The sequence below is a fragment of the Stylophora pistillata genome, chromosome 2 (assembly GCF_964205215.1).
Source record: "Stylophora pistillata chromosome 2, jaStyPist1.2, whole genome shotgun sequence".
In the NCBI taxonomy this organism is placed as follows: Eukaryota; Metazoa; Cnidaria; class Anthozoa; order Scleractinia; family Pocilloporidae; genus Stylophora; species Stylophora pistillata.
In genome coordinates this window covers 46,987,223-47,005,378 of record NC_142520.1, presented here as the reverse complement: position 1 = coordinate 47,005,378, position 18,156 = coordinate 46,987,223, and the positions used below count along the sequence as shown (strand labels likewise).

Here is an 18,156-nt window from a genome sequence, read left to right as displayed (position 1 = left end):
ATTTGACTTTCATTAGATACCAAGAGGCAATACACCTATTTTGACCTTTTTGTGGGTTAAAAATACGTCATACAAAAAACTGAAAACCTCATTGAAAACCCTGTGCATTCTTTATTATTTCTTACAAGATTTTCAAGAACTGATTTGCTATTAACTGAATCAGACATTTTTCCTTCACTGTAATCACTTTTAGGATCTAAACTTATTTAATTTAATTCAGATGGTTCTCTTTATCTCCCTATTTTTTCCCATGCTACCATAACTATTTTGCATAAGTCAGCCAGTATATTTTGATGATTTTTATTAATATTCAAGATTTATTTATTTAACACATGATAAATATCATTGGTTTGCATTTCTGTGAATTCCCATCCCAGTCATCAACTGTGGAAGAGAAACAAATACAAAAAGTTAGGTGTGAATTTTGAGTGAAAGTCAATTTAAGATGACAGGCATGGGTAATAGGAAGATGAAACACTCTTCGACTAAAAAAGGCCTTTTTTATGGATGATTTGACTTCCAAGGGACAAGAAGGAACTCTAGGCCAAAAATGATAAATAAGGTAAACCCAGAAATTGCAGTGATTATGACCATGGCAAGGAAGAGAATTAAAAAAAAGAGGAAAGGAAGTTATGAACTAAATTAAGTACCAGAAATCAACTAAGTTGTAAGAGAAAGGGTTGACAACTTGGCATTTAGTATTCTGGTTATTTTTATTTTTTTGGGGGGGAAAGGTGGGGCATGTTACTTTAAGATTCCACAATAAGATTTACATAATTCACACCTACCACCCCTATTCATTCACAGCTTCATTGTTACAATGTAAACATCCATCACTTGCCATTAGACAGTTGTACTGGGGAAAAAAAGAGGAAAAACAAGTGGGAGTATGTCTTTCTAATGACAGAGAGACATACTCCCACTACAACTAACCCTATTTCAGAAATGTTGGCTGAAATAATTTTTATTATAGCAATACCAAACATCTCAGCAAGTCAACCAGACTCGTTCTCAGCGAGCTAACTAGACTTATTCTCAGCGAGCCAACCAGAATTATTCTCAGCGAGCCAACCAGACTTATTCTCAGCGAAAAAAAAGCCGAACTTATCTCAGGCGTATCCTTCGGAAAACCCCAGTAATTTATGAGGAGTGTATTCATAGGATATATGATCTAAAAGTACATGATCATTTCTTTCTTAAAATGAATTTTTTCGTCATAAACTATCTTTTATCTCAGGGATCTCATCAAAATAAACGGAAATCAAAATGACAAATCTAATTCGCTATGAAAAAATGTTCTGACATGTTTATGTTTAGGAAACTTTTCTAGATTATTACAGAGATGAGATTGCTTCGGTAAGGATATTATTAGCAAGAGATCTTTGATTTATAAAATGATTGTTTGTGAATTTTTAACAAACAGATAACGAGGTTAATAATTATGCACGTAGCAGCTGCCATCCTGGGGGTCGACCCTGGGGTCATACGGGGGAATAGACTTTTGTCACCAATTTTTGTTCTAGGATGGGGGCATTGAAGTGCATTTGCACTTCCGAGACGAGACACATGGGAAAACACCCACTGGATTTTTACTATTGCCGCCATCTTGAGAATAAGAGGTCCTTACCATGGGGACTGGTTATTACCATTGATATCTTCAGATGTAAAAAAACTACTACTACTACTACTACTTTTTCCAGTTAGTCGCCGCCAAAAGCCACATAGGATGTTTTTAACTTTGAGCCCTGTATAGTAAACACAAGCTGAAGTAAGTTTTTGTTTGTGGCAAATAACATTCGTTTGGAGCATTACATTGTTTGAGTTAGTAGAGCATACTTCTTTGTCCCCAGGGGAGGGGCATTGGTAGCTTTATGTTGAACAATGTTTGATCCAATTTGATACAAGAACAGTTCCAGATTTTTGTAAAGGTAATCACATGACTTTGAGTGCAATTTGGAATAAATAAGCACGAGTAGATTTTTTCAAAGACTAACAAAATTGCATGAGCCCATAGGGCGAGTGCAATTTGTGGTCTTTGGAAAAATTTACAAGTGCTTATTTATTCCAAATTGCACGAGAAAATCATGTGATTATCTATTAATAATATACATGAAAAAATACGAGGTAGCTTCTCATAACTACGCAGAAGAAAAGCGCGCGCATCATGTGCAAAAATAATTTATTCAAACTCTGCAAGTGACATTGACCTTGACATTGACATTAACCAATGATTCTGACCAATCAGAATGTCTGGTTTCTTTCTTTCTTTGCACTGAATTAGCCCTCTTCTGCACTGAATTAACTCTCTTCTGCACTGAATTAACTGAAAACTGCATTCATCTTAACCAATCAGAACCGAGAAATTTTTTCATGTATATTATTATAGCTAAAATTAATTTTGTGGAAAAAATTCATTAATGAAGGAAATCTTTCTTATGGTTTTCTTTATGCCTTCTTGTGCGCTTTCTGCTATTGTTTTACAAAGAAATGTGATATTTGCTTTAGATTTAATTTTATCATGGTATGGCCCAACTCTATGCATGAAAGATGACGACATTTTTGCCTCGTTTGTATGATACATGAAAAGGCAGTATTTGTACATGAAATTTATCCTTTTCTCAATATTTTCCCTAACGTGACTAATCTCTGCATCCAAAACATTTATAACTAATTGAAAAAATAGATATTCTCCAATGGTTTACTCACCAATCTCTTGTAGAAGTAGATGAGAAATGTTCACATTAGTGACAAATTGTATGTTCCATTTGATCATCGCTTACATCTTTCAGGGATTCTCCTCGGTGTAACAAAATGTCTGATGCTCATTGTACAACTATAAGTTTAAAAACTGGGTAACCAGTTCAATATTAATTCAATATGTAAAACCAAACACTGTTAACAGCTATTGGGACAATTTTAGGAGACATTTTTAAGGTAGCAATTTTTCAAATGTTACACTTTTCATTTTTAAGTTATATCAATCTCCTCAAAAACCAATTCACTCCACAGAGTAGATAAGTATGAGCCGTTTTTTTGCAATGACGCACATCAGGAAGGAAAAAATATAGATTGACTCTCTACAACAGCCTTAATTCAGAAATACATTAATTTTTTTATTAACTTCTTAACTCCCAGTTAATTAGCATGTAAATTCTTAAACTTAAGTGGCAAATTCCTGTAGCTGATTTACAAAGAAATGTGTATCAGCTAGAGGAGAGATTTAACAGTCAGATCAATTGTCATTGATTAGCAAAATTTTTCAACTTACCTGAAAAGCAAACATTTAGACTGGGGTTATTTTCTTTTGGAGTAAGGATCATCAACTCACTAAATGGACCTCTTCTTCCAAATGTGGTCCTTACTGCAGATGGAAAATAGTCAAGTATTTTAATGACTTTGAATGTTATGTTTTGATTTGGGGAAGCTATGTGTTTAAAATTTTGTTAGTGTTCTGTTGAAAGGAGAATTGCTCTGGATTCTTAATTTTGTTATTAGATAGACAGGTTCTAGACATCAACATTATGAACATTGGTTTTACCCACAAATGTTAATTGTGTAGTTGTAAACCTACTAAATTATATTAAACCTAATTCCAGCAGCATATGCATGATATTACTATAATTAGATTAGGTATTGGTATATATTTTAATCAACAATATTACTACCTTGCCTTCCTTAGCATTTAGTATTCTGGTTATTTAAATTTTTTTTTTGGGGGGGGGGGGGGAGGAAAGGTGGGGCATGTTACTTTAAAATTCCACACTAAGATTTAAATCATTCACACCTACCACCTCTATTCATTCACAGCTTCATTGTTACAATGTAAAGATCCATAACTTGACATTAGATAGTTGTACTGGGGAAAAAAAGAAGAAAAAAACAAGTGGGAGTATGTCTTTCTAATGACAGAAAGACATACTCCCACTACAACTAACCCTATTTGAGAAATTTTGGCTGAAATAATTTTTTATCATAGCAATACCAAACATCTCAGTGAGTCAACCAGACTCGTTCTCAGCAAGCCAACTAGACTTATTCTCAGCGAGCCAACCAGACTTATTCTCAGCGAGCCAACCAGACTTATTCTCAGCGAGCCAACCAGACTTATTCTCAGCGAGCCAACCAGACTTATTCTCAGCGAGCCAACCAGACTTATTCTCAGCGAGCCAACCAGACTTATTCTCAGCGAGCCAACCAGAATTATTCTCAGCGAGCCAACCAGACTTATTCTCAGCGAGCCAACCAGAATTATTCTCAGCGAGCCAACCAGACTTATTCTCAGCGAGCCAACCAGACTTATTCCCAGCGAGCCAACCAGAATTATTCTCAGCGAGCCAACCAGACTTGTTCTCAGCGAGCCAACCAGACTTGTTCTCAGCGAGCCAACCAGACTTGTTCTCAGCGAGTCAACCAGACTTCTTCTCAATGAGCCAGACTTACAAAGTCCAGTAGCCTCAGCAAGTCAAAGCCCAGTATCCTCAGCGAGTCAAAGACCAGTATCCTCAGCGAGTCAAAGTCCAGTATCCTCAGCAAGTCAAAGACCAGTATCCTCAGCGAGTCAAAGCCCAGTATCCTCAGCCAGTCAAAGACCAGTATCCTCAGCGAGTCAAAGTCCAGTATCCTCAGCGAGTCAAAGTCCAGTATCCTCAGCGAGTCAAAGACCAGTATCCTCAGCGAGTCAAAGCCCAGTAACCTCAGCGAGTCAAAGACCAGTATCCTCAGCGAGTCAAAGACCAGTATCCTCAGCGAGTCAAAGACCAGTATCCTCAGCGAGTCAAAGACCAGTATCCTCAGCAAGTCTAAGAGCAATATCCTAAACAAGCTCAAAAGAAAGCATTTAATTTGGGGCCAGCCAAGGTATATAGATCCTCTACAGGTGATAGCTTTAGATTTGCAGCAAATTTAATTCCAATAAAAACTATGAGTCTTAGTATTATAAGCAAGTTGAACTATAGATAAAAAATAGGGGACAATCATACAAACCTTTGAAATAAAGCTCCAGGGGAATTGTCCCAATTTCTGCAAAAGAACAAATATGTTAGCCAAGTCACTGGTACCACTAAATAAGGAAAAAATCTATATGAGAGTGAAAAGGAACCATCGAGTGCTGTATAATTTTTTAAATATCACCCTGAACTTTGATCAAGTGGAAACTATTTCAAGAAGTTGCTTCTGTTTGCTTTACTTGCCTTTCATAAAAAAAATAGCTGTTGATAATTGGTGCATAAATACTCCTTTTCTGAATTTTAACCTTGATTTCAATGTTTCCGATCAGCGGAGAGAGTGATCTCAGGATAAACAATGCTCTTCCTATTTTAAAATTTATAAATGAACTCTTAACATATTTCCAAGGTTGTGATAATTCCACTATCTAATTGACTTGGCAATTACCTGGTTTTTGAAAGTAGTACATTTTTTACTAAGCCAAGTCATCTCCTAACTCTCCTAGGCTGGTGTGTTAAATTGAAAATCTTCTCCCACAAGCCTAATATTCAAGCTCTTTTCCTTTATAACTTGGTTATGCAATACGGTTAAATTACTACAGATTGCTAAAATTTCTGTTCCTTTTCTCCTGAGCGAATAAATACGAAATAGAAAGTACAGAAACATATCTGCCTTCTGAGCTGTTACAATTCTTCATAATGCATGAGATAAATGAATGAAAATCCATCAAAATCATAACCTCCACGCATCATGGCTAATGTGGCATTACATTTCTATTTTTCTTTCCTTTTACTTCATCTGGTAATTTGTCTTTCAAATGGCTCTAACCAAATGATAAAGTTCAGTGGTTGAGATTCTGAACTTGCATCCATTGTTTGGACCTCACAATGAATTACAATAATTTATATACAATATTTGGCAAATGAAAAGGTCAACTTTTGGTTTCACCGTCGAACAGCATACGTAGATCACTGTACTTAATTCTCACCTTGAAAAAAATTAAGGGGCCACCCTTACACTCGTTTTTCAAGTGAATAACCTTTTCACAGGGACAAAACATTGAGCCCTACTGACTAAGATTTACCTAATATTATGGAAATAACAAGAAAAGACCTTGAACCAGTTAGGAGCTTTCTTTTTAAATTGTTCATTGAATAAGAAATGTGGAGGCAAATAATACCGAAAACAATGCATAATGATAGTTGCTTGGTCACGCCAGTTACTTATTGAAATTAGTTTTAATTTTTAATCCAAAAAAAAAGGTAATCTTCGGAACGAACCAACATGACAGAGTTAAAAATCGATCTTTTGATGTACTTGGTTAAAAGTAGTTGATTAGCTTCTTCGTGTCCTATAAAAATTCGGCGTTTTAACTGCGCCAGACTCCAAATCAAAGTAAATTAAGAACGTATCTTCGTTTGCAAGCGAACTCAGTTCAAGGTCAGATCATGGGTCATCTTTACTTTCGGAACGTAGTGACAGATTTCACAGGGAACTTTATAAAGAAAAATTTCCCAAATCCTTATAGGAGCTGCGTTCGTTTTTGGATCCATCTCAAACCTCCAGTAAACAAGCCTGATTGCAAATAGTTATTGAATAATGAAACGCTGGGGCCAAATTTATGCAAGCATGGAATTGTTTCGCGTAATTCCGCTCAAAACCCCTTTGGCTATTGGACAGGAGGGTAATCAAAACCTTTGCTTGGCATTTATGACACTGCAATAAGAATACGTGGCACTAGCTTACTTGTAACATAAGTTGAACTGTGAACTTATAAAATTCAGCTGAATTTAGTCACGTACTTACCCGAATCTCGACTCTTGCCTTGTAAACAACGTAGCAACCGGTAGCATTTCAAAAGCATAGATGTGTCATCGTGTAACAGAAAAGGATTGTTTATGCGATGTATTCCACTACATTCTCGTTAAGCAACTTCTAAAACAACTGCCATTCTCGACACACGCCTACCATTGTGGCTGTAGCTGCTGGTTTCCTCTCTAAGCCATAACTAAGTCTAAGCTGTCACCTCAAGTTGGAACACGCTGTGCTTGTTAAAAATTAAAAAAACATCGAAGGGAGAAAAAGATAAGGCTGAAGGCGTGCACGAAGCCGGTAAATCTAAGATGTAAAATCACGACCTTGATGTCAAAGTAAACATTTGAATGACATTGCGGTTGATTCGTTTTAAGACAAAGGCTCTATTCTCCTCAAGGACCTTTGCCGGCGTGGGATAGTTCAATCCCGAGCCAAGGGGCATCTTGGCGTTTGTCAGCGGTATCACCTCAGGGAGAATGGGTTACCATAAGCGCCCAGCCTCAAATAAGCGCCCACCCTGAAAGCCCAAAAATTAAGGTTACCTCCTACCTTCGCGGATGTCCTTCGGGAGAAAATTCGTACGCGCGCTAGTTGGAAGAAAACCCTAACAAACTAGACATCAAAACAAAGTTTCATATATGCAATTTACGATAAAAATATAATTTCGGCGATTTTTTCATTTAGGAAGTGTCAGGAGCCAGAAAGGCGTGAAACGACCGAGTGTTCTTCTATCGAATTTATCGGGTATCGGATCCCGCAGCACGAGAAAAATGGCTGCCTAGTCTCATTCACAAGGCATCAATCAACAAAGGTGTGTCAGGCTTTTCCGATATTCTGATTGGTTGTCTGGATATTCGCATCTAAAGTTAGGGTAGCGAAAAATATGCGAAGCGTTTTGCGTAAATGGACACCACGTAAAAAATTTTAAAAGATCAAAATTTCCTGACACACATTTGTTAGTCATCATCACGGGAATGTTTTGGCGAAATTTAACGAAAATCGGTGAAATCTACATACCCTATAAATTCGTTCAAAGTGGATGTATTCCTCTCAAAATCAAATGCGAGATTTTAGCTCCCAAAGGTTTGTAAACAACTTGCGCCACACCAGGAGATTATCTCGCCTCCTGAAACCGCAAACCAATAAGATAGACGAGACCTGGCGTCAATGATAATGGATCAAGATTTTCCCGGGAAAAGTATCGTGTAGCAGTCTTTTTTTTTTTCTTTTTTTTTTTTTATCTCGCCCTGTTGATCGTTTAGTAATGGACAAAGTCGGCGAAGAGAAAACCCGCGGCAGAAAGGGTAAATCTGTCGCATTCTTCTTTTTCTCCATCGGTTTCGTCAGATTCCAACGAAGAATCTTGTTTACAACCTTCTGTGGTGTTGACTTTAATTTTTCAGCTCTTTGCCCCAAGGATAATCGAATGCACTGTCGATCTTCAGTGGATGCCGAGCTTGTCGACGCCTCCTGGCCAAACCAAGAACCTTTGTCACTTTGTTTTGTTTTGTTTTGTTTTTTTTTTTGAAAAAATGCTGCCATTTCTCTCTTCTTTGGACCTTTTTTTTCTTTTTCTTTACCCAAGGACTCTTCTCTAATTTTGAGTTTTGTGTTATATCCACGAGAAAAGACTTTCTACGAGCAGATTAATTCCACGTGTGAAATTTGTCAAGGGCGCGATGTAATATTCCTCCGAATATTCGAATATTCCCCCGGGGGGTTCGCCCATTTACGAGATTATGACACCTTCCTGATTTATTAACTTTTATTCGAAAATACGTTTTTTTAAATAAGTCGGACACTTTTTGAGATTTTTAATTTTTTTTTCTTTTGCAAACGCTAGTTAAAAAGTGTAACTTCAATCTAGTCAAAAAAAAAATCAGCCTCTGAAGGTAGGAAGTAACCTTAAATAAGCGTGCTTAATAATGAATAATAATAATAATAATAATAATAATAATAATGGTCTCTATTGATTCAAAACAGAAAAATACAATCCTAGTGTTACAAGCAATTTGAGTTAAAAGAGTTAAAAGGTTAATAATTCCACAAAATTAAATTTACCACCTGATTACAGTTAGAAATTGTCATATAGGTTATGTCTAAAAGTTAAACGACCAACGAATGTATTTTTAAAACGTTTTCTTTTGATGCTTGTTCTGGTGCCAGACCTAGTCCGTAAATCGTAGCTGCAGGCGTTTACAAGCGGAATAAAAAGCGACAGGGGTGATTGGCGGCCTTAGAAACCTTTTTAAAAATACTACTGCTTCTGTAAAATTGATCGTAAATTGTGATTTCTTGTAATAAAATTCCTTTTCCAACAACGATCGAAAAAAACATTGTACTGGGGTGAGATCGGAGTCTGATGCTCCATATGGGCATACGTGAAATCGGGGAAGTACTAAGGAATCGAAAAGAAAGTCTATTTCTACCTGCTTATACCCCTCTTTACGTAGAGATCTAAGGACATAGAGGCATTTAACATGTGTATTGAACCTACAGTCACTCTGAAAGGTGACACCTAGAATGCTCACATAAGTACAACTAGGGATCCCTAATACAGGAGGGTACAATTCATGATTGCCTTTCTAGGACTGTAAGCTCCTTACATTTGCTAGGGTTACAGAACATTCCATTCTTTTCTAACCACTCTAAGAAATGTTTGACCAATGTCTCAGACATGTCTTTAAATTGTAAACAGGAGCAATGATATTTGAAACAGCAGCATACTAGAATAACACTGGCAGGGTATCTAAATAGATCTCTAGATCATTTATAAAAATATGGAATAGATAGGGTCCGCTTACGCTACCTTGAGTAGTACCTTGATTCAATAATTTCCAATCAAAAGAAATATTATTGTAGCAAATTCTTCGGTTTCTACCTTTCAAAACACACGGGTATAGTTTAATTATATATGGATTTAATTGGAGATTTCTCAACTTTCTTGCGAACAAGAATCAGAATACGGCAATTGAATTTTTTTTATTGGTTGATTGAAAAAGTGATGGACTCAACACAGAAAGTGTGTTTTTCTGAAGGGATCGATCGATCGATGTTTTAACAGTTTTTTTTTTTTTTTTTGCCTTAATTAAAGTTTTCCATTGTAAACTCCCAAACTGCCACTCGATGCGTGGAAAACATCCAACCAAAGCCACTGCATAAAGCAATGACGGGAAGATGTTTTTCATGAAACGATGGATTACTGTTGTTCCTGCCAAAGACGTACAAGTAGATATAAGTCATTGCATTAACTTGTTTGGAATAAAAAGTAGAAAAGAAGAAATTGTAGAGCCGGTGCAAGCGAGCGGATATGTAAATGTAGAAAAGTAAGATGTCAGATTAGCATGAAATAACAAATTTAAAAAAAGAAAAAGTTTGTGATCAGCATCAAAGGAGAAATCGAGATGTTTTTCTTGATATGTAAAGAAAATCGCGAAAAAAGGTTGTATGTTTGAAAACACAGAAATGAGGTGCGTCGCCATTCAAAGCCTTTCTCAGGCCACACTTTCACCATCTGCTTACACTTAAAAGTAAACCGTTCTGAAAATCCACACCCACGTCTAGGGTAATCCGAGAAGAAACTTCAGATGTTAATACAGAGGGTTTCCTTTCATATTTATATATGAATCTTAAGCTGCCCTGTACTTCTGTGATGCACTTCACCCAAATATTAGAAAGATGTCATGGCCTCCGAAACCTACCGAGCTATGTGATAGTGCAGTCAAACTTTAAGAAGAACTAGATGCGTTTCTATACTCTAAACTGGCAACACACACACATCTCGGCGGAATATTCTGATCGCGTGCGGCGCCTTGTTACCTCTTTTGGCCAGGACATTATTTAAGGAGTTACGGCAGGAGTACAAAAACCACCCAAGCAAATACTGTTACCGTATGCCGAACAATGTTCAACTTATCCAGATGCCACACCGATTGGGGCATGAGATCGCTCCTTTGCCTGAAACTATCAAGCCATATATCAAAGCAACACTCCCGTGGGGTATTATAGATAGATTGGAGGAGACCCTTTCTGGTGCGGGAACCAAAAAGCCAGTGGCTAGGATGGATTTAACATTTCTGTCCTTAATGAGGATCAACTGTCTCACTGGCTGTCAACAGGTATCTCCCGAGTATCGATGTGCCTGCTAATGACATGGCTACCGTTCACAAGGTTCTAGTGCAGTCTCTCAAGGTAAAGAACACGCTCAACTTAAAGAGCATCGGCTTCGTCATTGACTTAACACTGTATGCAAAGGCAAGCGAGGGACAATGGAAACAAAGCGCAAAATTGAAAGATATGGTTATGAAAATGGAAGTATTCCACACAGCATGCACCATGTTGTCCAACACTGGCAAACGCTTCCAGGATGCTGGCTTGCGGGAACTGTGTGTAGAGTGTGATGTGATAGCAGAAGGTTCTATTGCAGAAGTTCTAAAGGGACTTACTCGTGTATGAAGCCCGATACTGATAAATCCCTTGATTCCACTATTCCTGTAAGTGGAAAAATTTTCTTTACAGAATTTTAAAAAATTAAAAATGAAAAAATGAAGCTGTAAACCTATTTGTTTCTGTACTTCTAAACATAGCAAACTTTACATAAAGTAACAAGAAATCACCTTTATAGAGTTATGTTTTTATAGACTCATGCATAATACAAATTTAACTGCCAACTGCAAGTAGGAAAAAAATCAAGGCCTTTCTCTTTAACTTTAAAGATGACAAGGACATGGGAGGGCAAAGACATGACATTGAGGAGAGGAAAACTTTAAGTGAGGGTAAGATTTAACAAACAAAATTCATTAAGTTTCATGGCTGAAGAATTTCTCCAGTTTTCTAATTTGCTCAAAGCATTCCAAAATGGGAAATTCAGGCCAATCCCGCATGACCAAAAACCTATAAACAACTGACGACAACAATTTCTTCTTACTATCCTCACAGAACCAGAAATGAAGAAAAAGAAGAGCCGAAAGAGAAGAAAGAAGAAAAATAATGAATCTCAGCAAGAAGGAAACGAAAAACCTAGTTAAAGTGTAGATGAAGTTATTAATAAGTGCAAAAATTATCATGCAATGTCTTCTATATTGAAATAGCCTTAACTTTTCTTTTAATACCTGTCAAAAAGTTATCTTTGCAAATGTGATGAGAATAAATGATATAAAGTTTTCCAATATGTATTAGTCGACTGTAATCGGGCCAGATGGTATTATTTGACAACATTTTCCAGAGGCAAAGAGGTCAACGAGCTATAATTATATGCAACTGATAACAAAAATTTTTGTTTCAGTCATCATGGTCATTATGCACTTATCAGCGGCCGTCCCAGGGGGGGAGAGGGTGACCCCGGGGAACCCCTGGGCATTAGGAATTTCCTAAGCCCCCTAACCAACAATAACATTGTTCAATATAAAGCTACCAATGCCCTTCCCCTGGGGACAAAGAAGTATGCTCTACTAACTCAAACAATGTAATGCTCCAAAAGAATATTATTTGCCACAAACTAAAACTTACTTCAGCTTGTGTTTACTATACAGGGCTATACAGGGCTCAAAGTTAAAATCATCCTATGTGGCTTTTTGCCGGCGACTAACTGGAAAAAGTAGTAGTAGTAGTAGTTTTTTTACATCTGTAGGTATCAATGGTAATAGCCAGTCACCATGGTAAGGATCTTTTATTCTCAAGATGGCGGCAATGGTAAAAATCCAGTGGGTGTTTTCCCATGTGTCTCGTCTCGGAGGTGCAAATGCACTTCAATGCAAAATTGGCGACGAAAGTCTATTCCCCCGTATGACCCCAGGGTCGATCCCCAGGATGGCAGCTGCTAAGTGTATAATTGTTAATCTCGTTATCTGTTTCTTAAAAATTCACAAACAATCACTAAATCAAAGCTCTCTTTCTAAAAATATCCTTACCGAAGCAATCTCATCTCTGTAATAATCTAGAAAATTTTCCTAAACATAAACATGTCAGAGCATTTTTTCATAGCGAATTAGATTTGTCATTTTGATTTGCGTTTATTTTGATGAGATCCCTGAGATAAAAGATAGTTTACGACGAAAAAATTCATTTTAAGAAAGAAATGATCATGTACTTTTAGATCATGTATTCTATGAATACAGTTTTCATAAATTACTCGGGCTTTCCGAAGGAAACGCCCGAAACAAATTCGGCTTTTTTTTTTCAATTTGAACCTTTGGCATCTGTAAGCACCTACTGCTATATAGTAATATTTTTTTTTTAATTATTGTCTAGTACCATAACAACATTCATTACACTCTAGCAGACAAAAATAAAAACAAGTAGACTTATCCATGATTGGAAATGACAAAATTGCGTAACGACAGCACAAATGGCAATACGGCAGTCTCCTAAAGATAACTCCAAATGTGCGATAGAGAAAGCCCAAGTTCAAGCAGCTATGCGTCTGCTTGAAGGGAAAAAAAAGTCTAAAACAGCAAAACATGATGAAATATTCCTTGCATAATGAATATGAAGTTTCAGCATTTCATTTTTATTTATCAAAATGTACATCTTTCATGGTTTTAATTTCTGGTTTCCCTCGTGTTGTGGAAAAATGAAGTAACCTTAGTAATGGGATAGGATCCGATTCAAGCTTTGAACTTAATTCGACACAAATATCCAGTGCTACTTTATCTGCTGAAATTTATGCCAGAAGCTCTATAAAAATATCGGTTTAGGCCTTCCCTGCACTTTGTAATCCCAAGAAAAAGAAAATAGAGATTACCTTAACATATTGCAGCAAAATCCCAGCTTATCTTGAACCTAAAACATTACCCTGGAAAAAAAAAAACTATACTTCTGCGCATGCGCCAAGAGCAAAGTTTGGCACACGAGCCTTCTTTCGCAAAACGACTCTCGTTTTGTCAAACGAGTCTCGTTTCTAAAAACGAGTCTCGTTTCTACAAACGAGTCTCGTTTCTACAAACGAGTCTCGTTTCTATAAACGAGTCTCGTTTCTATTCACAAACAAACGAGTCTCGCTTTAAATCGTTTATCGAGTGACTTATAAATCGTGACGATTTAAAATCGACTCGTTGCCCAGAAACTGTGAGTGATCCCTCGATTTCGTGTGCCGTGCCCAGATGGCAGCATTGATCCACGTGGTTTGCTTATCGAGCAGGAATGGTAATCGAGTACGACAAATGCATATCGGGCTCGGTTGCCCAGGAACAAAATGTGATCCCGATTACTAATCGAGTACGATTACTAATCGAGTACGATTACTAATCGTACTCGATAACTTATCGAGCTTGATAACTTATCGAGCTCGATAACTAATCGAGCTCGACAAAGCTCGTTTATCGAGCTCGGTTACAGAACTGACGAGAAAGACTGGTGGAGAGTAGAGTCTTATGTAGTGCGATGGGGTTTGGAAAAAAACCTCGATACCAACGGTGTTTACTTCATAAGTTTTTTAAGGAGATTCAGACACAGGATTCATAGAGAGGATATGAAGTAAGAGTGGAGAATATTGAAAATCAATTTTCCCATGCTGCCGTTTTTGTTTAGGCGATTCTCTTCCCCAAATATCAGGACGCCCTTTTTTTCGCTTGCGCGCGTTCCTGCTTTTTCTGCAACAACGTGCATTGAGATATTATTGAACTTTTACTGTAAATCTGTAAAGGCTAAATAAAGAACGTAAAACTGAGACATGCATATGAAGCAGTAAAAAAAACTGGATATCGCCGCACCCTTTTTCCTACTCACAACAGCGTCACCTATCGATACAACAACATTAAATCGCACTCTTATTTTAAAATGCTACTATTTTTGCTCCTTCAATTACGATTGAATCACCAATCTCTTAAACTTTCAATCACAATTAATTTTTGAACACTCTGAATTGTTCGGCGTTAAACACTTCCAAAATAAAGGCAAACCATCACCACAGTGACTTTTGTAGGTGCTTTGAAAACGTCATTTTGCTCTCTGAATCCAACAAAGGCTTTGCCTCTATCCATGAAAATGAATAAACTATCTTTTTTCCCCATTACTATAATAGTCACCTACGGCAAAAAACGCATTGCAGCTAGATGATGCGTGTAGTAAAGCCCTTATCATCCCGTCAAAAAAATGTTACAAGAGAAATCAACATCGGGGAATTCGAAAAGATCTGTTTTAAAAGTGAGTTAAAATTCAAGGTAAAGTCGCACATTTTAAAAGTGCGTCTTTTCGTCAGAAAATCTTTCTGGACCAGTGTGGTCAATAGACCTAACCTATGAAAAACTTTTCAACATAGTCATGGACAGAGCTTAATTGTTTATCTAACTTTCTCTCAAAACCTGAAAGCAAAACCCGTAGCTTATTTACAAAACCGGATTTTGAACTAGATACTGATTGGCTAAAACGGCCAAAAAGGCTGCATTGATTTCTGAGAGGCTCCCGTTCTTCCCTCCTTATCCTCCAGCGTGTTGACTGGTCCAGTTTTAAAATTTTCCAGCAGGATTCGATTTCTTGGGTGTCAACCCCATAGTGACTGACTCAACGAAGTTAAGTCGGTGGACAATCATTTGATGTGCAGTTATGTTGTTAATTCTTTGGTCCATCTGACGGAAGGAGGGCCAGTAATCCGAGTGCACTTCGGATCTAGGGCGGTGGCCATATCTCGTCTTTCCACTATCTGGAAGTGGTGTTATGCAGGTGAATTTTGTATCGTAACAATTCTAAAAACCCATGTCTCCCTTCGTGCACGTCTTCCCCTATTGTACTGAAATATTGAAAATAGTAGATATATTTGAGATGGATTTTGTCCCATCAATATCTTTATTTAGGCGTTATCCTAGCTATGCATATATGTGTAATTTATCATTCGCCTGTATGAAATAATTTTGATGTTAAAGCGCCCTGAGTACTTTTTGTTGTCACATTTCCACCTTCTTCAGCTTGCGAACCACATGTCGCAGAATATCAAGGAACAATGAGATTATGAAAATATTTACATTTAAAAATCTTTAGACAATGTCTGCTCTAGTATATACTATGTCAGTGATTCTTTTTTAACTCTTTTATTCCAGTAACGGTTATCATAATTTTTGTGTGCCAATAATGGGTGAGTTGCTCGGAGGTGCATAGCAAAGGATGCTCGGATTTTGAGTGCAGGCCGATCAGAGCGATCTTACGACGCTATTTACTGTTTCAGTATATACTTGAGAAAATAGAGATTTCAACCTTTGATAAGTGGTTGAACTCGCTCTCGTTGCATTTTACCACGTTCCCAGGTCCACCAAAGCGTGCGACTGGCCTTTCCTAAAGGTGTTTCGAGCAGCCATCCTGTAAGGGTCTACCAATCTTGCTATTCAAGCATGCATTTAAATCAGAGAAGAAATAAACCATGAACTTCCTCTCTTTCCCAGGTCCACCAAGGGGCAGAATTGGCCTATCCTAAAGGAATCTCGAGCAGTCATCCTGTAAGGGTCTACTAATCTTGGTGTTCAAGCATGTATTCAAATCCAGGAAAGCCTGGAAATTCGTTGCTGGGAATCCTAAGCAGAGAAGAAATAAACCTCGTGCAGGGGTTTACCAAGTGGCACTCTGGGTAACTCCTCGAAAAACTGTTTAATCTCACACCCCTTTTCTTGCATCTTCTGCAACGCCTGTACAGCATTAAAAAGGAAAGACCCTTTAACGGTTTTGAACAAATTAAGATGACCGGCTTAAACTTTGTGCATAAGCATTCTTTTCCCCTGAACATATAGACGCGTATAAGATACGACTTTTATGGTGGATTCTCTTGCTTCGAGAATTTTTGAATTAACATAAAGGAGGCCTTCCACATCGAATGGGAAAAGTGCAGTCTACAACAGCACCTGAGTACGTCGATGATTATTATTGTAATCCACAATACTTTTAGTGTTGTTTTGAGTTTTTTTTTTTAGTTTTTATTTATCGCGTAGGCGTCAATCCAATTTGTGCTACGAACAGCGAGCTGACGCACGTAAAATTTGTTACTATATAAGATGATAGAGATAGATTAAAGGACGTTTGTGCCAATGCACGCACACGATGAAAGAAGGACTAAAGCGCACTTTCCCCGTTATTGTTTTTCAATTAATACAAAGTACATTTACGTCAGCCCCGCGCGTTAAGATGGTCGCTGCGTTAAAAAAAAAAAAAAAATCCAACGAAATGTGGTTTATCCATAATTGACGGTGCCCACTAAAAAGGAGACGTTGCAATATTTGTGTGCACGAACTAAAAACAATTCATTACCATTGAAATGGAAATGCGACTTTTGGGCATATGCTCAATTCTTTAATTATAAGCGGAAAGGAATTGTACAAAATAATTTCTTTATTATCTCGTGCTGCAAAAAATTGATACCCTCGTTCGCAATTTAAAGCCTGGCATCTTTGGAGAACGCTTTCAGTTTAATCTCTTAAATAGGCCGAGGTGATTACCGAATTAGTCCCATTTTAAGTTTGGGTTGAATGTTTCATGGAATCTGCAAAAAATTAACTTCGTGTCGTTGCAACAGTGTTCGGCAACCGACCTACCGGCGTTGAGGTTGAACTCGCCAAAAAAAATTCATAAATGAATAATAGTAATGATATTAAAAAGATGCACCAAATAGTGGAGTGTTCCTATTGGGTGATGGTTCGAAAGTTTAAAGAATAAAATTATGGCCACTTTACGGATGGTGGTTTTTTTTCTCCTTACGCCGGTTACCATAAATATTTTTACTATTAACATTTTTTTTACTATTAACATTTTTTTTACGACTACTGTTTAAAAGCTTTATCGTGGGGCCCTGCTCTAAAGCTGCATACTGACGTAAGGACTTACCATTTTCTTCTTCTCCTTGTTGGAGTCTACTCAGCTAGCAATAGCGAATAACGATCTAAATTTCGATGATTCTGTGACTTTCTTCAGTTTCCTAATTGACTATTTCGCACTTATGCAAATTACCTCTTTTTCACACGGTTGTTTAGAACAAAATGAATAGAACCTCTTTAGCTGACCGTAAATCATTGCTAAGCACAAGGTAAAAAAGCCTATTATTTCAACTTGCGACTTCCTCATTACTGCCTCGCGCAAGGTAAGTTTGATTATTTTTCATCTTCTGTTACAATGGCGAAGTGTGTTTGCCGTTGTCACAACAGAAAACAGGACAGTTTGTAATTACAGTTATTACAACGATTACTAAAAATTTAGGTTTTGTTCATAAAAACGTTGGGTTGTTATGTACTTTCATTTAGGACGGAATATATTATTTGTATGTGGTGAAAATATTATCTGCGTGTGCATGTCCTATAACTCCCCTGTTCCCGCGCTTTTTGATCTTACATTCTGCTGTCGCCTATCAAAAATGGACGCCCGTAATAAAAATGTTATTATTTAAACGCTGGTAAATTTACTAGTTGACGAAAGAAACAGACCTGA

At 37.3% G+C, this 18,156-nt stretch overlaps 2 long non-coding RNA genes across 6 annotated transcripts; one reads left to right on the top strand and one right to left on the bottom strand.

The window, feature by feature from the left end:
• Positions 1–284: 284 nt before the first annotated feature.
• LOC148739918 (uncharacterized) lies at positions 285–7,358 on the bottom strand. 5 transcript variants are annotated; one of them, XR_015996352.1, is made up of 8 exons: positions 6,751–7,358; positions 4,984–5,019; positions 3,789–3,856; positions 3,269–3,361; positions 2,707–2,797; positions 1,628–1,745; positions 789–856; positions 285–384 (listed from the first exon to the last, which is right to left on the bottom strand). It is a non-coding gene; the product is annotated as an uncharacterized LOC148739918 (long non-coding RNA). The 5 variants fall into 5 exon arrangements; XR_015996349.1 differs by having other exon boundaries at positions 2,707–2,848; positions 6,751–7,333; XR_015996350.1 differs by having other exon boundaries at positions 2,707–3,361; positions 6,751–7,340.
• Positions 7,359–11,261: 3,903 nt separating this feature from the next.
• LOC148739917 (uncharacterized) lies at positions 11,262–11,929 on the top strand. The gene is made up of 2 exons (XR_015996373.1): positions 11,262–11,534; positions 11,698–11,929. It is a non-coding gene; the product is annotated as an uncharacterized LOC148739917 (long non-coding RNA).
• The last annotated feature ends 6,227 nt before the right edge of the window (positions 11,930–18,156 follow it).